Raw genomic sequence first — 18,993 nt, forward strand, 5'->3', positions numbered from 1 at the left:
TTTCTATACCACCTTAGGTGGCATCTGATGTGGACAGCTATATCATTTGAAAAATTTGCAGAACCCAAGAAAAGGAAGAAGAAAAACTCCATGTATACCACAATCATTTAATTAACTAGTTTTTCTTAATTATTAATTTATTAAATAATGAACTAAATTTAAAAATCTGATTAATTCAAATGATTTGGCTGTTCACATCAAATGCCACTTAAAGTGGTATGAAAATGTGAGACAAAAACATGATATGAATAATATTATTGTAAAATTAATTACATAAGAAAAATATATAAACTTTACAAAGAAATAGAAAAATCAAAACAATAATAAAAAAAATAAAAAATCCCTAGCAGCCAACCATTTCCTTCTCGATAAGGCACCCGTCCCCCCACCTCGCCATGGCTTCCGGCAAACCCCATCCCCTTTATTTCTCGACAAGGCACTAGCAACAAATATAAAAGGAAAATCCCAATATATAATTGATCAGATCATCCAAAAGATACCTTGCTCATACATATCCAAGTTGAGGGAATGGATCCCCAAGGCTAGAAAAGGGGCTTCAAAACTAAAAGACACCTGCCGTATCATAGGTCAGCCCAAGAGTTGCAGCAAAGCACCTTGGAGTTTAGCTTGGTATGAGACTGGTAAAGCCACGGCGGCTGGGTTTGGAGTAAAAGATATCAACTTGAAAAACAAGAATGCTTGAACACAGTTCAGTTTGTAGGCTCAACTCAGTTTACTATGAGTGATGCCGATGTATTCCATTTATCGAGATTTACAAGGTATTCAGTTACAAGGAGATTTATCTCCTACATCAAAACATTTACAGGATAAATATATTTGACAATTATCATGATCAAAAACTGTGCAACAGACTTGATAGAGAAGAGGTTGACGCTTATCCAAACTCTACTTGCAGGTTTGAGTGTTAGACGCGGGAAAGGGTGTTGCTGTTATCAGGTTTGGCTTACTGGATTGCTGATGTGGATTGGACTGCTGACATGGTTTATCACGGCCCCTCAAGCTGAGCGGACGGGTACAGACGGGAAGCTTGGATACCAGAAACAGAAATCATTGGGATGATAAACCCTTGGTTAGAAGATCAGCGAGTTGATCGTTGGAGGTGTAAGAATTGCAGAAAACTTAAAGACGAAGAAAGAAGAAAGAATGCAGAAGGAAGAAGAAGAAATGAGAGAGAGAGAGTCAGGAGAGAAAACAGATTTAGAGAGAAGAAAAGACTTATTATTTTTTCCACACTCACTTTACAGTTTTCAGAAACTGTTATATGTAGTTACAACACCTTCTTACTAAGCTAAGGACTAACTGCTGTCTAACTACCTTATAACAAACTATATAGGATCTTGACAAGTGTCATTCATTTCTGCCATAGATTTATCTTTCACTTGGAGGTTGGTTTTTCTTACTTCACTATTCTTACATCCCCCCTCAAGCTCATGCGTGTAGGAGCTGAGCATGAGATTGCCACAATGCAACTGAAATAAGGGCACAGACAGACCCTTAGTCAGAATGTCAGCGGACTGATCAAATGAAGAAACATGTTGAATCTGGAGATCGCTTCGTGTGACTTGTTCTCGCACAAAGTGGTAATCGATTTCAATGTGTTTGGACTTAGCATGAAACACTGGATTGGTGGATAGAGCGATGGCAGAAACATTGTCACAATGGATCATGGGAGGCAAGGGCAGAGAAATGTGAAGATCACAGAACAATTGGCGTATCCAGGCAAGCTCAGCTTCAGTGATGGCAAGAGCTCGATATTCAGCCTCTGTGGAAGATCGAGAAACAGTATGTTGCTTCTTTGAAGCCCAAGAAATTGGATTGGAACCAAGAAACACAATGAAACCATATGTAGACCTTCGATCGTTGGGGTCTCCTGACACGCCCCGACCCCGATATTCCCCGAATACCAGGATAGGCACGTGCTGGCCGACACCCGAGGGTGACGAAAGCCATTTATTGAGTGCAAATGCTGAAAACAAGGGATAAATAAGGTTTATAAATATAAAAGAATAATGAATATGCAAATAAGGACCGTGTTCAGAGCACACCACTAATCTAGAACACTAAAAGAAAATAATATAAAATTGAATGAAACCAAGGAGTGGGTCCTACACCAAGAGGACTCGAAGATGCCGATGCGAATGTGCCTGGACGTCGGGATTGTATGCCTCGATTCTAAGTCCTGAAGGGGGCGCAAAACAAACATGAGTGGACCAAGTTGATATATATATAATAAAACAGTTATCAACATACTAACCCCCAGGTTTTATGAAAACACATATATATGATGATAAACATAGGTTTTCCGAAACCTAGCATGTCGTACAATATCTCAAATCATAATTCGCATAAATAATAAACACTAGTGAATGTCCGATATAACTCTTCAGGCCCCATGCCGGCTCTCCGTCTCTGAGCACACAGTCAGAGGAAAATACACTTCAGGCCCCGTGCCGGCTCCCCGTCTCTGAGCAGACAGTCAGAGGAAAACACACTCCAGGCCCTATGCCAACACCAAACCGTCGCCCGGGACGGACCGGATCTATCCCTACGTCCCGTAGCGGAAAGGACCACTAGGTAAATACAAAACCAGTGAACATACATATATTGAAAATCAACTTCATAGTATAAAGTCATCCATCATCTATACTATAAAGAAGTGTTCTAAACATGTTCTAAATATCATATCGTCATCCATCAGATATTCTATAAGAACATGGGTTATAGGAAAAATAGTAATAATTCAAACTAGCCTCAGTAAGCATATTATCTCAAAACGTTTCATAAAACATAATCGTAAAGTCATGCTTTTCTGTGTATGCAATTCTACCATTAAAACATGCATTTTTAGAAGGGGTCCACTCACAGTACTTCGCCATCGAAAAGCCACGCCGTCTAGCGAAGAAGGAAATGCCATAGGTAATCGCCCCTAAGCACATAAAGGGTACATTTAGTCAAACTCTACTCAAACGATTGAATTTGGGAAAACAGACATCGGAAACGGGTTCAGGACGTCGAAATTAGCCTAGGAGGGGTCCCGCACGAAAACCCAAAAAGTCAACCCCCGAGGTCAAAGTCAACGGTCAACCGGTCACGGGTTTGGGCTTTAGGGTTTTGGGTTTGGTTTAGGGTAAATGGGTTTAGGTTTTAGCTGAATTGGGTTTGGGTATTGGGTTTGGACTTGGGTTGGATCCGGGTTGGGCCTAAGGGTTTGGGTCTAATGGGTTTAGGGTTAACGGGCCAGAGGCCCTAAAACAAACGGCCCAAAGGCCTAATTACAAAGGGTGTTGGGTTGGGCTGCCCAGGTTTTGGGCTTGGCAGGAAAGGCCCAAAGGCCTTGGGTGTTCGCCGGAGTCCAAAGAGGGAGAAGGCCGGATTTCGGCCGGAGAATTCCCAAGCTCCGTTGGAGCTCAAAACTCAACCAAAACATGTCATTCAATATACCAAATTGAAGCCCCGAAGGTAAGGAATCGAAATATACCCTTGGTTCCCGTCATTGTGGCCGGAGTTGGCCGGAAAACAGCTTGGAAGCCACGGGTGTCCGCCGGAAACTGGGTAAGATTCAAATGAGCATAACTTCTTCAATACTCAATGAAATTAGATGAAACAAAAAGGAAAGTTGTAGTAATCAGCGAGACGAAGAGATTGATACCTCTCACGCCGGCCAACTCGCCGTGGTGTGGCCGGAAATCGCCTCGAAAGGGACGGTGCTCGCCGGAAAACTGGGAAATGTCTCTGAGGTGGTTTCTTCGTGGTTTGACGTCCAAAACACAACCATGGGGTTCGAAAAGAGCTATAGGTGTGGGCTTGGGTGTGTGTGTGTGTGTGTTCTTGTCGGACCGAGAGGGGGGATGGAGAAATCACAGAGGAAGAAAGAGAGAAGAGAGAAGAGAGAAGAGAGACTTTTCAGAAAAAAAGGAAAAGGGAAAGGGATAGGGAACCGGGAACAAAACAGGGGGTGGGCCCCTTGGGCTCACCAATTAAGGCTCAAAAACAATTTTAAAATGGAAAGTATCCCCCAAACTTAGTGAAAATACAAAAATACCTATTTTCTTACGTAAATCCCGGGACGGGATGTTACATCTCCAGCCCAATCTGCATCACTATAGGAATGCATATAGAGTGGTCCTGATTGAAATCGAATACCATACTCCGAAGTGCCTTTGAGATATCGAATGATTCGTTTTACTGCAATGACATGGGATTCCATAGGATTGTGCATAAACTGGCAAGCTTGATTAACTGAAAACGCGATATCAGGTCGAGTAAACGTGAGGTATTGCAGTGCACCAACTATACTACGATACTGGTCAGGACTGTGATAAGGTTTCCCATCATCTTTGATCAGTCTGTGATAGGGAAGACAAAGAGTAGCACAAGGTTTACAATCTTGAAGGTTAACCTTGTCAATCAACTCCTTGGTGTATTTGGACTGAGAGACAAAGAGGCCATCGGAAGTGTATTGAATCTGAAGCCCTAAGAAATAGTTGAGAACTCCCAAATCCTTCATATCAAATTCCATAGTGAGAGCTGTAATAACATCTGAAACCAACTGGGAATCACTCCCTGTGAGAATCACATCATCCACATAAAGCAAGAGAACAACTGTGCCCTCTGATGTATGTTTAACAAACAAAGAAGGATTGGCTGGAGACTGTTGAAACCCCAATCCAGGCAAAAAACTTGTGAACCGCTCATTCCAGGCTCGAGGGGCCTGTTTTAGACCATACAGAGATTTTTGAAGCTTGCAGACATAAGTGGAGGGATGACTAGAACTCTGAAAGCCTTGAGGTTGTTCCATATACACCTCTTCATTGAGTAAACCATGTAAGAATGCGTTTTTAACATCCAGTTGTCGAAGAGGCCAATGAAACTGTGCTGCCAATGCTAGGATTAATCGAATGGTTGTAGGTTTAACCACTGGACTGAACGTTTCACCATAATCAATACCTTCCTCCTGATTGTACCCCTTTGCAACAGGCCTGGCTTTGTATCGGGAGATGAAACCATCTGCATTCCTTTTGATTCTGTACACCCACTTACAGCCAACAAGATTTTTATGGGGTGGAAGAGGAACAAGAAACCATGTTTGTTGAGAGTGTAAAGCAGCAATTTCCTCTTGCATAGCAGACTGCCACTCTTTCATTTTTGCAGCTGCTTTGAATGTTTTGGGTTCTAGAAATGGTGAGGGGAGAGCCATGGATGTAGAATAAGCCTTTTTCTTGACAATACCACTTTTGGAACGAGTTTGCATTGGATGCAGATTCATATGGATGGGAAGATCAACAATTAGTTGGTCTTGTTGGAAATCAGGATCATCAGGGATAGGGAACTGTGTAGCAGCATGAGGGCTAGAAGCTAAAGGTGAAGATGGTAATAGTGACATGGAATTATGCAGTGAAGATGGTTGAATAGACTCTGAAGCGGTACATGATTGTGGATGAAAACACTCTGAGGTTGTAGATGCAGGCAAGGAATCTGTGGCATTAGATGAAATTGGACTCAAGAACTCTGAGGCTTGAGATGAAGATGAATGGAGATGAGATGATGGTAATGTGACATGATTATGCAATGAAACTGATGGTATGAATGGTGCAGATGAATGAAGTAATGACTTGGATGTGGATGAAGGCATCGGAGATATAGCAGATGATGTGGTGGAGTATGGGAACTGTGTTTCATCAAAGAGAACATGTCTAGAAATATAGATTTTATTTGTGAGCTCATCTAGACAGATAAAACCTTTGTAGTTGGCTGGATATCCCAAAAAAGTACAGGTTGTGGTTTTGGGTTGGAGTTTGGAGCTGTTATAAGGTTTTAAGAGAGGGTAACAAGCACACCCAAACACTTTGAGATGTGTAAAAGGTGGAGATTGACCAAATAATAACTGGTAAGGAGATTGCATTTGTAAAGAAATACAAGGCATTCTATTTATCAAATAAATGGCTGTGGAACAAGCAAAGAACCAAAATTTGGAAGGAAGTGCAGCTGTCTGCAATAATGTGATGGCAGTTTCCAGAATATGTTCGTGCTTCCTTTCTGCCAATCCATTTTGCTCTGGAGTGTATGGACAAGATTTTTGATGCAAAATGCCTTTGGTTGTGAGAAAATGGTGAAATTGATTACTGATGAATTCACCACCACCATCACTTTGGAAGATTTTAATATGAGCAGAAAACTGGGTATGTAAGTAGGCATGAAACTTAACAAAGATTGGAAAAACTTCTGCTTTATTGCTTAATGGAAAAATCCATGTGTATCGAGTACATTCATCCACAAAACTAACATAGTACCTATACCCTTCAAATGACAGCACAGGGGCAGGTCCCCACAACATCACTATGAATAACCTCTAATGGAGTTACAGACTTAGTGGCAGGAAAAGAAAAAGACAACTTTGTAAATTTGCCTTCCAAACAAGGAGTACAAATGATGTGACAGGTATCTGTGAATGCAGAAGGATTATTGTGTTGAAGCATTGCAGAAGTGACTTTATTAGAGGGATGCCCTAATTGTTGATGCCATAAGCTTGTAGTAACTGGTTTGTCTAGATAACATGCATGTAATGTGGATGATGCAGGTGATTTCTGTTGTGGAGACTTAAACGGGATGAGGTAATAGCCAGCTTTACACAGCCCCTTGAGAAGAATTTTCCCTGTGATTTTGTCCTGAACCCAAAAGGAAATATCATCACATATGAATCTCCACTTGTTATCCTTGCAGAGTTGATATATGGATAATAAGTGTTGTGAAAGTTTAGGAACATGCAACACATTGTTCAGTGTAAAGATATGGCTAGGAGCTTGCAGTGTAGATGTACCAATATTAGAAATTGTCAAACCTGCACCACTGGCAGTGGTTATTGTATTTGTGCCTTGGTAATGAGTAGCCATGTCAAGATTCGTAAGCTCTGAAGTCATATGAGATGTGGCACCAGTATCCACAACCCAGAACTGGTCAGATGATGAACAAGGATTATGACTAGCTTGCATCGCAGTGAGATTAACTGAGGGTGGTCTCCCTTGATAGGCAAAGTTGTTTCTGTGATAACATTGAGTTGCAGAGTGTCCAAACTTCCAACAAATTTGACATTGAATAGTTGTTCCATGACCAGCAGTTGATGTATTATGCCTTTGAAAGCAATCTGCAGCCACATGACCTTTTTTGTTACAGATTTGACAAGTGGGGATCGCATTTGGATGATCAGGACAGGTGTGTTGAAAAGCTTTTGGGGCACCAAGAATTCCAGGACTAGAATTGTATGGTAGAGAATGAAATCTGGGACCATTGTTATACTGAAATCTGCCTCTCCCTTTACCTCTGTAATGTGTCCCCTTGTATCCCCCAGAAGACATTGTATTGCCATAATTGCCATTAATATTTTCAGAGCCATGTGAAGAAGATGACCCTTGTCCAAAGTGAAATCCATTAGAAGTAAATCCGCCATTAAAACTGTAGCCTTGGCTTGAAGACCCAATGTCAAATCCCTGAGACTGAGATGAACTGTGATCAGGACTAAGAGCTTTGCCTTTTTCAGATTGAGTGCTTGCAACCATTGCAGTTCCAAAAGACAAGGAAGATTCACAAGACTGTCCAATTATAGCTTCTTCAGCAAGAAGCTGTGATCAAAATTCTTTCAGAGAAATCCCATTCTCTCTGCCTCTAATAACACACCGAAATGTATTATAATCAGCAGACAACCCTTTTAGAACAAGGATGATTATGTCATCATCATCAAATCGAACACCAGCTGCAGCAAGATGATCTCTGGCATCTTTGATCCTTTGCAGATAGACAGATACTGAATCGGACCCTTTCTGTATGTTCTGAAGCTCTGTCTTCATCTGAAAAATGATAGTCTTTGTAACTGTAGAAAATCATTCTTTGAGATTTGTCCACATTGCATGAGAAGTTGTATTGCCAAGCACACAAGAGATCGCAGTAGATGACAATGTAGCTATGAGAAGCTGCATAAGAGCCCGATCATGCATTTTCCAAACCTGATAGGCATCAGTTTCAACCCCTTCAATATTCGCTTCATCAAGAAACCTTGGTGGACATTGCTTGGACCCATCAACAAAACCAAGAATTCCATGACTGTCGAGCAGAAGATTGATCTGAAAACTCCATACAAGATAGTTTGAATCATCCAATTTGACTGTAACAGAAGACGACACTGTAGAAATGAGACTTGTAATGGGTGATTGCACAATATGCAATTGCGCTGCGGTAACCATTGGTGAAACAACCAGAGAGTACGTGACTTCGAACTTTTATCGAACAGTTGGTAGGCAACTGTGTAAGAGACGAGGATCTTGAGTATCAGGACTTTGATGATCCCAGAAATCTCAGAAAAAATTTACAAATCAGAGGATTGAGAGAAAGAAATATATGTATCATATAGTATGCGGAAGCTTTGGATTCACCTTCGGCGATGATACCATGTAAGAATTGCAGAAAACTTAAAGACGAAGAAAGAAGAAAGAATGCAGAAGGAAGAAGAAGAAATGAGAGAGAGAGAGTCAGGAGAGAAAACAGATTTAGAGAGAAGAAAAGACTTGTTATTTTTTCCACACTCACTTTACAGTTTTCAGAAACTGTTATATGTAGTTACAACACCTTCTTACTAAGCTAAGGACTAACTGCTGTCTAACTACCTTATAACAAACTATATAGGATCTTGACAAGTGTCATTCATTTCTGCCATAGATTTATCTTTCACTTGGAGGTTGGTTTTTCTTACTTCACTATTCTTACAGGAGGCAACATAACCAACAACTATTTCTTTTCAAGTAACTTTTTCACGCACATAATGGTAATCAACTTCGACATGGCGCATCCTAGCTTGATAAACTGGATTTGAGGCAACAGCGATAACGTTGATATTATCACACCAAAGACGTGGAGGAGAAAGATGAAGATGAAGATCACGAAAAATGTTTCTGAACTAAGAGAGAGTGGCGGAAGTGTAAGTAAGTTGATGGTATTCCGTTTCTATGCTAGAGCGAGAGACCCCTATTTGTTTCTTAGAACTCCACGAAATGAGATTGCTGCCAATGAAGATACAGTAGCCTCCGGTGGATCGTCAATCATCTGGGTCGCCAACGTAATTAGCGTCGACATACGCAGTAAGGATGAGGGGACTAGCAGTGTAGACAAGGCCATAATCATGTGTTGCTTTTAAGTATCAAAGGATACATTTGACAGCAGCCCAATGAGTAGTTGTCGGTGAATGCATATATTGGCAAACTTGATTTACCGCGAAAGCCCTTCATGGAGACTGAGACGTCGACCGGCAGGAGCAGGAGTTGAAGTTGGCTTGCATTCTGTCATCTTGGCGCGACAGAGGAGATCCATAATGTATTTGGATTGAGAAAAATACATGGCAATATGTGTACGTGTGACTTCCATGCCAAGGAAAAAAATTAAGTGGCCCAAGATCCTTCATATAGAATAGGCTTCCAAGTTGAGCAATGAAACGTGAAATTTGAGCAGCATCATTCCCTGTGACTAAAATGTCATCAACATAAATCAAAAGATAAATGATAGTGACCCCATTGAAAAATGTAAACAGGGAGCAGTCAGCAGCGGAAGCAATGAAGCCTAAGTCCTCTAAGTGATGAGAAAAACACCGAAACCATGCCCGAGGTGCTTGTTTAAGGCCATGTAAAGAACGACGAAGCTTACAAACATGTGTAGGGTATTGAGGATCTACAAAGCCTGGTGGTTGTCTCATAAACACTTCTTCAACCAGTGTGCCATGGAGAAATGCATTTTGGACATCAAGTTGACGAATAGGCCAATTGAAATGAAGAGCAATGGACAGTATGAGGTGGATTGTTGCATGAGTCACAATGGGACTAAAAGTTTCCCCATAATCGAGATGTTCTTGTTGATGAAAACCATTGGAAACAAGACGTGCTTTAAACTGTTCAATGGAACCATCAGACTTACGCTTGATGCGATACACCCATTTGTTTGGAAGAACATTGAAATCTGGCTGACAGGGAATAAGTGTCCAGGTACATGTGTGTTGGAGTGCATTAAACTCCTCTGCCGTTGCTTGCTGCCACTCGGGATATTTATTTGCTTGACTGAAACAAGTACGTTCAACCAAGTTATCAACATTAATAGCAAGTAAAGCATACTTAGGATTGGGTTGTCGAATCCCATCCTTCGCACGTGTGACCATAGAGTGAGAGGAAGTAGTTAGTGGGGGTTGCTGACTTGTTGAAGATTGCCCTATATTCGAACTGGGGAAAGAGTTGGCGGGTGTGGGACCTAACGGGGATGGGTCTAATGTGGTGTTTATAGGAATAAATGAAAGGGTGGGAAGAAGGTAAGTCTGAGGACTGGCGTGGCAGGATAAGATAGCGGCAGTAGGAGGCGAAGCGGTGGGGTTAGTAGGTAGTATAGTGGGAGTAGGTTGTAAAGAAGGGGTTATAATAGGAGTGAGGGGGTTGATAGGATAATGGGGCCCTATTTCTAACGTGGTAAGGGATGCATTTGAGGAAGAAGACGGGACAGTACGGATGAAGTCATTGTATGGAAAAGACTTTTCATCAAAAACAACATGGCGAGATAAAAACATGTGACCTGTAGATGGATCTAAACAATGATAGCCTTGTTGATTCAATGAATACCTGAGGAATATGCACTTTTTGGAATGAAATTGCAACTTGTTATTGTTATATGGACGTAAGTATGGAAAACATGCACAACCAAATACTTTAAGAAAATCATATTGTGGAGATTTGGAATATAATTTGTGATATGGAGAATCATTTTGTAAAACTTTTGTTGGCAACCGACTGATAAGGTAGTTAGCCGTATGAAAGGCTTCAACCCAAAGAGATGCAGGCAAAGATGCATGGGCAAGAAGAGTAAGTTCACTTTCGACCAAATGACGGTGTTTTCTTTCAACTAAGCCGTTTTGTTTCAGATGATGTGGGCAAGTGAAACAATGATGTATGCCATAAGTTGCCAAAAAATGTTTAAAAGTATTATTGATATATTCTCCACCTCCATCCGTTTGAAATGATTTTATTGTGGTAATGAACATGTTTTCCACTAATTTTTTAAAAAGTAACAAAAGTTGCAAAGACTTCAGATTTTAATTTTAAAGGGTAAATCCATGAATAACGAGAGAAATCATCAATTAAAATAACATAATATTTGAATCCATTAATAGAATAAGACGGGGACGTCCATACATCGAAGTGTATCAATTTTAACGGAAATGACGACAAAGAAGTAGACAATGATAATGGTAATTTATGACTCTTGCCTCGTGGACATAAGTGACACACTTCACTGGTGACTTTACCAGAAATGGGCAATTTATTCCTAGCTACAAGAAATTTAAAAATGGGACTTGATGGATATCCTAAACGAGAATGCTAAATACTATCCGACACACGAGCACCGATGCATGCAAAAACGCCATTATTGTTTGAGATGGAAAGACTGCAAAAGGATAGAAGCCATTCCTACTCTGTTTGCATGTCCTGAACATGATAAGAGGTAGGAGACAAAGTAGAGAACACTTGTTATCTGTGGTAAAACAATTGATGGATATGACATCAGTTGTAGCATTAGGGCAATATAGGGTGTTTGATAATTTAAAGGTTTGATGAGGTATTCGAATATAGGAATGGCCAACTTTTGAAATATGCAAACCTGTGCCACCAACTACTCCGTTCACATGATCAGTTCCATAATAGCCACGAGTAGTAGGGACTTAAGCTAAGTCATTAGTGATGTGGGCGTTGGCGCCAGAGTCAAAGAGCCAGTTCTGAACAGCAGAGGCACTAGCAGTGCCTGAGGATGAAGCAGCTGCAGCAAAAGCTTGAAGACGAGAACCAAGAACATGTCCCTCATAAGCCATGTTTAGACGGTTAAAACAGTCAATGGCAGCGTGACCATGACGATGACAAATTTGGCATTCAACTCTCCCAGAAGAATAAAAACCATTACCTCCAAAACCACCATTGGAAAGTGCAGCACCAAGGACTCCATCATTGTTGGACCGGTGTGAAGGACCTGAGGGATGAGCAGAACTTGATCCTCCAGGTTTATGGTAAGTCCCAATGTGGAAATTACGACCACCAGAAGAAGATCCACGGCCACCAGGATAGGAAGATCTACAACCCCGGAAACCATTACTTGACCGTCTGCCACGCTGAGCAGCAAGAGCAGTGGGTGCAGCTTCAGGAAGAAGAATGTGGTTACCCTTTTAATAACCATAGAGTCATGTTGATTCATGAAAACCATGCCATATGGCAGTGTGTCATTGGTTAGTCAATTGGATTGAGTTAGTTGGAATGAAGTTGTTAAAAAGGGTAATTGAGTCATTGTGTAATGGGATATTAGCTAGTATAAATAGCTGGTATAGATTTCATTTGTAAGGATCGAATTGTACTCTCTTTTACTCTTTGACATACAGAACTCTCTTCTTCTCTTCCTCTTTCTCTTTGGTTCGCATATCTCTGTTCTATATTCTTAGGGTATCAGATATTCATAGGTTAATACCTTTTGGCGTCGCTCGGCACTGAGAAGAAGAGCCTCTAATGTAGCATAGGAAATGGCTTCCTCTCGAGCCTGTGCAGATGCCACAGTGCTCTCATAAGCCGGGCCAACATTATTGAGAACTATTGCCACCAAACCTCATCCGAGATAGGAGATCCGGAGAGGGAGAGAGTGTTTGCGATGCAATTGACACGATCCAAAAAATCAGCGATGGACAAGTCACCACGATGAGTGTTCATTAACTCACTTCGGAGTTGAAGGAGACGGCCGGTAGACGGGGAAGTATAGCGTTCCTGAAGAGAGGTCCAGATAGAGTGGGAGTTTGTCTTACCAATGAGAGTGGCAAGAACAGTAGGATGGACAGAACTATTTAACCAAGACATCACTATGGCGTCTTGTTGGATCCAGGCCTCGTAGGCCGTATTAACTTCAGTAGTAAGGTTTGTAAGAGTATATAACTGAATCATTGAGATTGTGCCATCTGTCAGGAATACAGTGGCTAGATTGGAGAATATGGTTAGGATATTTCAGATATAATAAGATCAAGATAGTATATAACTAAGCTTGTGTAAGAAGATTGTAAGAAAGCAAAAGTAATAAAGAAAAAGTAGATTTCTTTCTCTCTCTCTAAAGTCTTCTCTCATCCTTTCTCTTCTCTCTTAACTTTTCTGTCTTCCTGTATTCTATATTCTTGACCTATGTATGATATGGTTAACAAGGTTGCCGTCTGTATCTTTGAGGAAGGCAGAAGGGCAAACACTGGTTCCATCGACAAAAGGAACCAAGTTCCGGCTACAAAGAAGAGGTAACATTTGGTCTTGCCATAGGGGATAGTTGGTACGGTCCAACTTGATAGTGAGGAAATTAGAGACATTAGGAAAGAATGAGGAAGAGATGGGGGAAGGAGGTGCAGTTTCAGAGGCCATTGGGAAAAAAAATAGGGTGTTTTGAAGTTGTCGTTAGACTAGGCTCAGTGATGCCATAAAAGATATCAACTTGAAAAACAAGAATGCTTAAACACAGTGCAGTTCGTAGGCTCAACTCAGTTAACTATGAGTGATGCCGATGTATTCCATTTATAGGGATTTACAAGGTATTCAGTTACAAGGAGATTTATCTCCTATATCAAAACATTTACAGGATAAATATATTTGACAATTATCATGATCAGAAACTGTGCAACAGACTTGATAGAGAAGAGGTTGATGCTTATCCAAACTCTACTTGCAGGTTTGAGTGTTATACGCGGGAAAGGGTGTTGCTGTTATCAGGTTTGGCTGACTGGATTGCTAATGTGGATTGGACTGCTGACATAGTTTATCATGGAGAAGTTGCTTTTGTTGCTTCCATAACTCGAAGTCCTTGGTACTACTGATTTGCCACGTCCTCATTCTTGTAGCAGAACAACGTCTCCGGAGCAATGTGATGGTGGTGAGGTGATCAGCGGTTGTGGGTTGTTCCTGTTATATTGGTCATTGCTGCCGCCTCTGCGTATGGAGAAAAAACCAGCCATTGTTGATGCTTCCTTAACCCAGACCCAAACTGTGACTGAGAATAAATATCAAATTCAAACTCCGACACAATTTTCTAATGGGTATTTACTACTCACCTTTTAACCTTAAACATTAAATATTAAAAAATATTTAATGTTTTAATTTAATATTTTTTTTTATGTATTTGTAGAAGCTTTCTTATACAAGGAGAAGCACACATCGCTATGGCATTTTTTAATTTATTTTTTCTTTAATTTTTATTTATTAATTTTATTTTTTTTAATTTTAGTTTTTAATTTTTAATTTTTTAATTTTTTTAATATCACATGGGCTCATATTGACATGTAGCGCCTAATCATTATCAACTTGGGCGCCACGTCACTGGTTAATAGCTTATTTAACAACCAACTTAACGGATGTATGAGACTGTCTCAAAACTAAGACATGAGGTATGACTCTAGAATGAAAAAAAACTTCATGTACCAAATGTTGAAAAATACGAAACTTCAAGATAGTAAACTGAGTTAACCCTTAATTATTTATATATCATCTCCAATCAAATGGGCTACTTTTTAGCCCTCTCAATAATTTATTATTTTAAGTTTGTTTTTTTTATTTTATTAATTAATTGAATTAAACTAATATATTAAAATAAAGTTTTCGAACATATTTTCAGTGTCACTTGTCGCTAAATAAATAAACCTCCGAATATATTTTGAGTGCCACTTGAAGATGTGACCATTTGAACATTATTGAAAAAAGTAAAGGAAATATTATTGGATGAGATAAGAGAGGGGTATATATAAAAAAAGTGTTTAAGGTGAATATAATGTGAATAATTGAAATAAAATAAGGTAAGATAGTATGAAAAAATGAAGAAAAAAAATATGAGAAATGGTGTACAAATGTCTTAAGTATTTATAAAAAAAAAAATTAGAATTTTTAACTCTTTTTTCAATTTGTCCTAAAAAAATTCAGCTGGGTTGAAAGGACTGGTTGGTTGGCCATATGGTTGAATTTTGGCCCAATGGATCCCAAAGAACTTTTGACCCAAGATGAATTTTGTATCAAAAAGGGTTATCATTTAATCTATAGCCAATCCGGTTGGAGATAGTCTTACGATATTGTATTTGAATATATGAATCAATGGTAAATAGTGTACTAGTTATTTTGCAGAATGCAGAAGATAATGAGTACCCAGAATAGTTTGATCCATCACTTGAGTTTGTCATAACTTCCCGGGATGCAACAGCCGCGGGGGCACAACACTGTAAGTGCGATAGCACTATCAAGCGAGACTAATTGTGTCACCAGGAAGAACATGGATGCTGAATCCTACACAGTCCACCTTTCTGCGAAAGAAATGGCTACAAGTTTGATAAAGAATGCGGCTACTATATGTGGAAGCAGAAGTTTCCTGTCAAGCCGGAGTGCATAGTGGATGGGAGAAATGATGTAGATGAATGGGAGATCACGCTTGCATTTCCAATTGGAGAGCGCCTTTGCAGAGGAACAAACACATCTCCTAGAGTCTGCATTCCTTCCCACCGAGATGGTGACAAACGTTCCCTTTATAATTCAATCCGATTTTCTTCTTGCCTCATCAAGGGAAACAATTATTCTGGACAGCAAATGGAATAAGGGGATTCTCGATTGAGTGCCAACTGCATTTGTGAATGCATTTATCTCCAGCGAGCCTCACGAGGAGCGGAAGGTACTTTACTCCCAAAAGCCTTCCTTTTCTTTTCTGTCGGCTACTCTCTATTCTCCCGAAAACCCAAAAAGGCATGATGCCTTTATAAAGTGTAACTGCTGCCTTTAACCCTAAAGCCACTCACGTGGCATTCAAATGGGTAACCGAAAAAGCGAAACAAATGGGCTGCTAGCTAACAATATTGAAAGGTCCAATAGAAATAAGTCACATATTCAACATTTTTGTTAAAAGAAGAATTTTATGGCTCTAAAATAGATGAATTTTAGTTTGATTATTACTTCAGTGAAAATTAGGTTCATAAATAATTTTTTTAAAAAAATTAGCCTTGAATTATTAAAAGCTACAAAGTACATCCCCAATATTATATTCAAAACTACTATATTCAATTTTCCGTCAATTGAAGTTACATTATTTGCATGTGATCCACATTAGAGGGTAGATTAGTAGTTTTTCATAAAGAAATAATATATAGAGTTAACTTTGGAGAGTAAATTGGTATTTTTTTTCATAAGAAATAATGTAAGTTAAGTTTTCGGAGAGCAAATTAGTCGTTAGATTCACAACCTATATGTAACTTCGGAGAGTAAATTAGTTATTAGATTTGCAACCTATACGAAATGTTAAAGGACTAATAGACGAGAAAATGACGGCATTACACTCTAAAGTGTGTCAAGTGACTTAAGTTGACAAAAAATTAGATAAAATAACTTTGAATATAATAGTAGAGATAAAATTAGTAATTTTTAATGAATTTAAGGACTTATTTTACCCAAAAAATAATTCAAGAACCTAATTTTAACTGATAGTTTAGGAACTAAATCCACACTCACCCCTCTAAAATTATAACCTGCAAAAAGGAGCTCGCTGCAATTGGGGTGATTGTCGAAGTGAAAAAGGGATGTGCCTTGATTGCTAGGCACCTTGATCAACAGGATGAATTTTCGACCTTTGTTCGAGTATATAATTACTTGAGCGAGTTTAAATGGGAGCCAGTAGTGAGGCTGACCGAAAGATCTGACTCCGAAAGGTAATAAAAATGGAGGGTGGGTTGGTGCAGATGAATGCATTATAGATGACAAGGATGAGCTGTTTGGTTTGCAGTTAACTGTTTTGAAGAAACACTAAGAGCAAGAATTGCCTAATTTCTTCACTTGTGCATTTAGAGTACGATCCCAACCTTTGGTTGATGATTACTTGAAGCTTTGGAAAGTTCAGGAAAGTTCTAAAAGAGGATTGTCGCATGATCATTGCTGCATGTTCTGGCTTTATGTTTCGAAGCACTGGAATTTAAAGACGGAGAAAAGTCCTGCTGATGCCCTGGTGAAAGTACCGGTTTATTCTTCACCAAAAAAAAGAAGTACCGGTTTATTCTGTGTTGTAAACTGAAATAGAAAGGAAAAAAGTTATCTGAAAAAAATAGAAGTCTTGAATGGTGAATGATTCTTGGGATGAGTCGCGGATTAAGTCGCTTTCTTTAAAACGTTTCGCGGCTCTGCCCAAAATGTGCAAGCAGTTCATAAACACCACGTCGTTCCCAAGATAAAACAGCCAAGAACCTTCTTCCAATAAGGTTTTTCCTTGCACAATGAAAGAACCTTCAAACTTGCACCCTTTTGATATGTTGCTATCAATCTATGTAAAACTTCTAATTTTTCCTTATTTACTTTTTGCAAATCGCATGACTTCAATTTCAATTTTTTTCTATATTATGTATCTTAATATATATATATATATATATATATATATGTATAAAGAAATAGACGTTGGAGGGTGTGAAACTGTAAGAAATCAAGGGAGTTTATGGAGGTGTAAAACGGCTTGCAATCAAAGGAGTTATTAGTGGTGCAATGCTGTAGGAAATCAAAACAGACAAAAGATAAAAACCACAACGGGACAATCAAAACGTAATTCAAATTCAAACCAGAAATAAAAACAAAACGTTTTGATTGCATAACTCCTTAATTCAAAATCAATTGACTTTTAATATTGATAATAAAACAAAACGTTATGTATATAATATTGGTAATAAAACATAAATATATTTAAATAAAAACGTATTTACTCCAACATTCTGGCTCAGGTGGAATCTTGTTGTGCAACAAGGAGGATGTTTTCATTGCCGATGACCTACAGCTGCAGTATCTTTTTTAACAGTCTTCACAGTCAATATTTGTTTGCTAGTTGGCTTTCTGGCCTCGGACTAAGCTGCTTGAAAGCTACAAGAAATTGGTGTCCGCGCTATTTCAGAATCTGTGCGGAAGGAAGAAGTTTCTCTTGCAAATGATGCTGGACTACAAATAATCCCAAGGGAAAGATTGTTCGGAAAAGGACTGCTGAGGCTGATTTGTGGATTTCTTGCTGGTCTTCCCATTGAAATGGAAGTGGAGAAGAGGCGGAAAGTTGTCCAAGGTCTTGTAGACGTTGCTGTTGTGGAGACACCTGAACCAATCACTGTAATTTATGATCTGCCACGATCTTCTGGGGAAGTTTTAAATGTGAGAGGCAGATGAAAGATACGGTGGGATAGGGAGAATTCCAAATTCTTCATCCAGAAGACAGACAAATCTGGTCGACAGAAGAGGACCATTGAGTTTGCTACGTATTTTGCTGAAGCAATATCCGAGTGTGTGCTGTGGGATCACTGAACATATATCTGCACTTTCGGAGCTGATCAGGTTGGCATTCGTGCTATAATTAAATGAGGAAGATGTTGATTTCTTGATGAAGTCGAAGAATTTGCAGGTCTTCGTTGAGGATGTCGAGTTTCTGAATTCTGGCTGCCCTTCTAACTAGTTATGTTTCTTTCAAAAATAATAGTCTCTCTTAGCAGATGACTTCAACTCTATGTTATGCTATTTTGTTTGTGTAGTTTTTTACCGTTGGATTCTCATGTTATTCTGAACAAGTGGATTTGCTTCTTTTATCATATGAATTTATGAACCATATCGTCTCATCTGTTTTTTTTTTTTTTTTAACCTTCCACGGTTAATTGATTGTTCAGTTGTATGATCCCTGAATTATTTTCATAACATTGTTTTCTCTTTGTATTCTTCAGAAGTTAAAGAAACGCCAAATAAATTACTAGTTAAAAAATGAATGGTTCTACTTAAGAATCTCTGTAATTACCATTTGTGCACTAAAAGAACTTAGATCACATACAAATTGAACCCACTTTTATTTTCTTCAACCCCACTAAGGCAGACATCTTCAAGTTCTACTACGAGTTGTTCTCAACCAAAT

The sequence above is a fragment of a genome, unplaced genomic scaffold (genome assembly GCF_019419815.1).
Source record: "Pyrus x bretschneideri cultivar Hongxiangsu unplaced genomic scaffold, Pyrus_bretschneideri_v1 Contig3, whole genome shotgun sequence".
In the NCBI taxonomy this organism is placed as follows: Eukaryota; Viridiplantae; Streptophyta; class Magnoliopsida; order Rosales; family Rosaceae; genus Pyrus; species Pyrus x bretschneideri.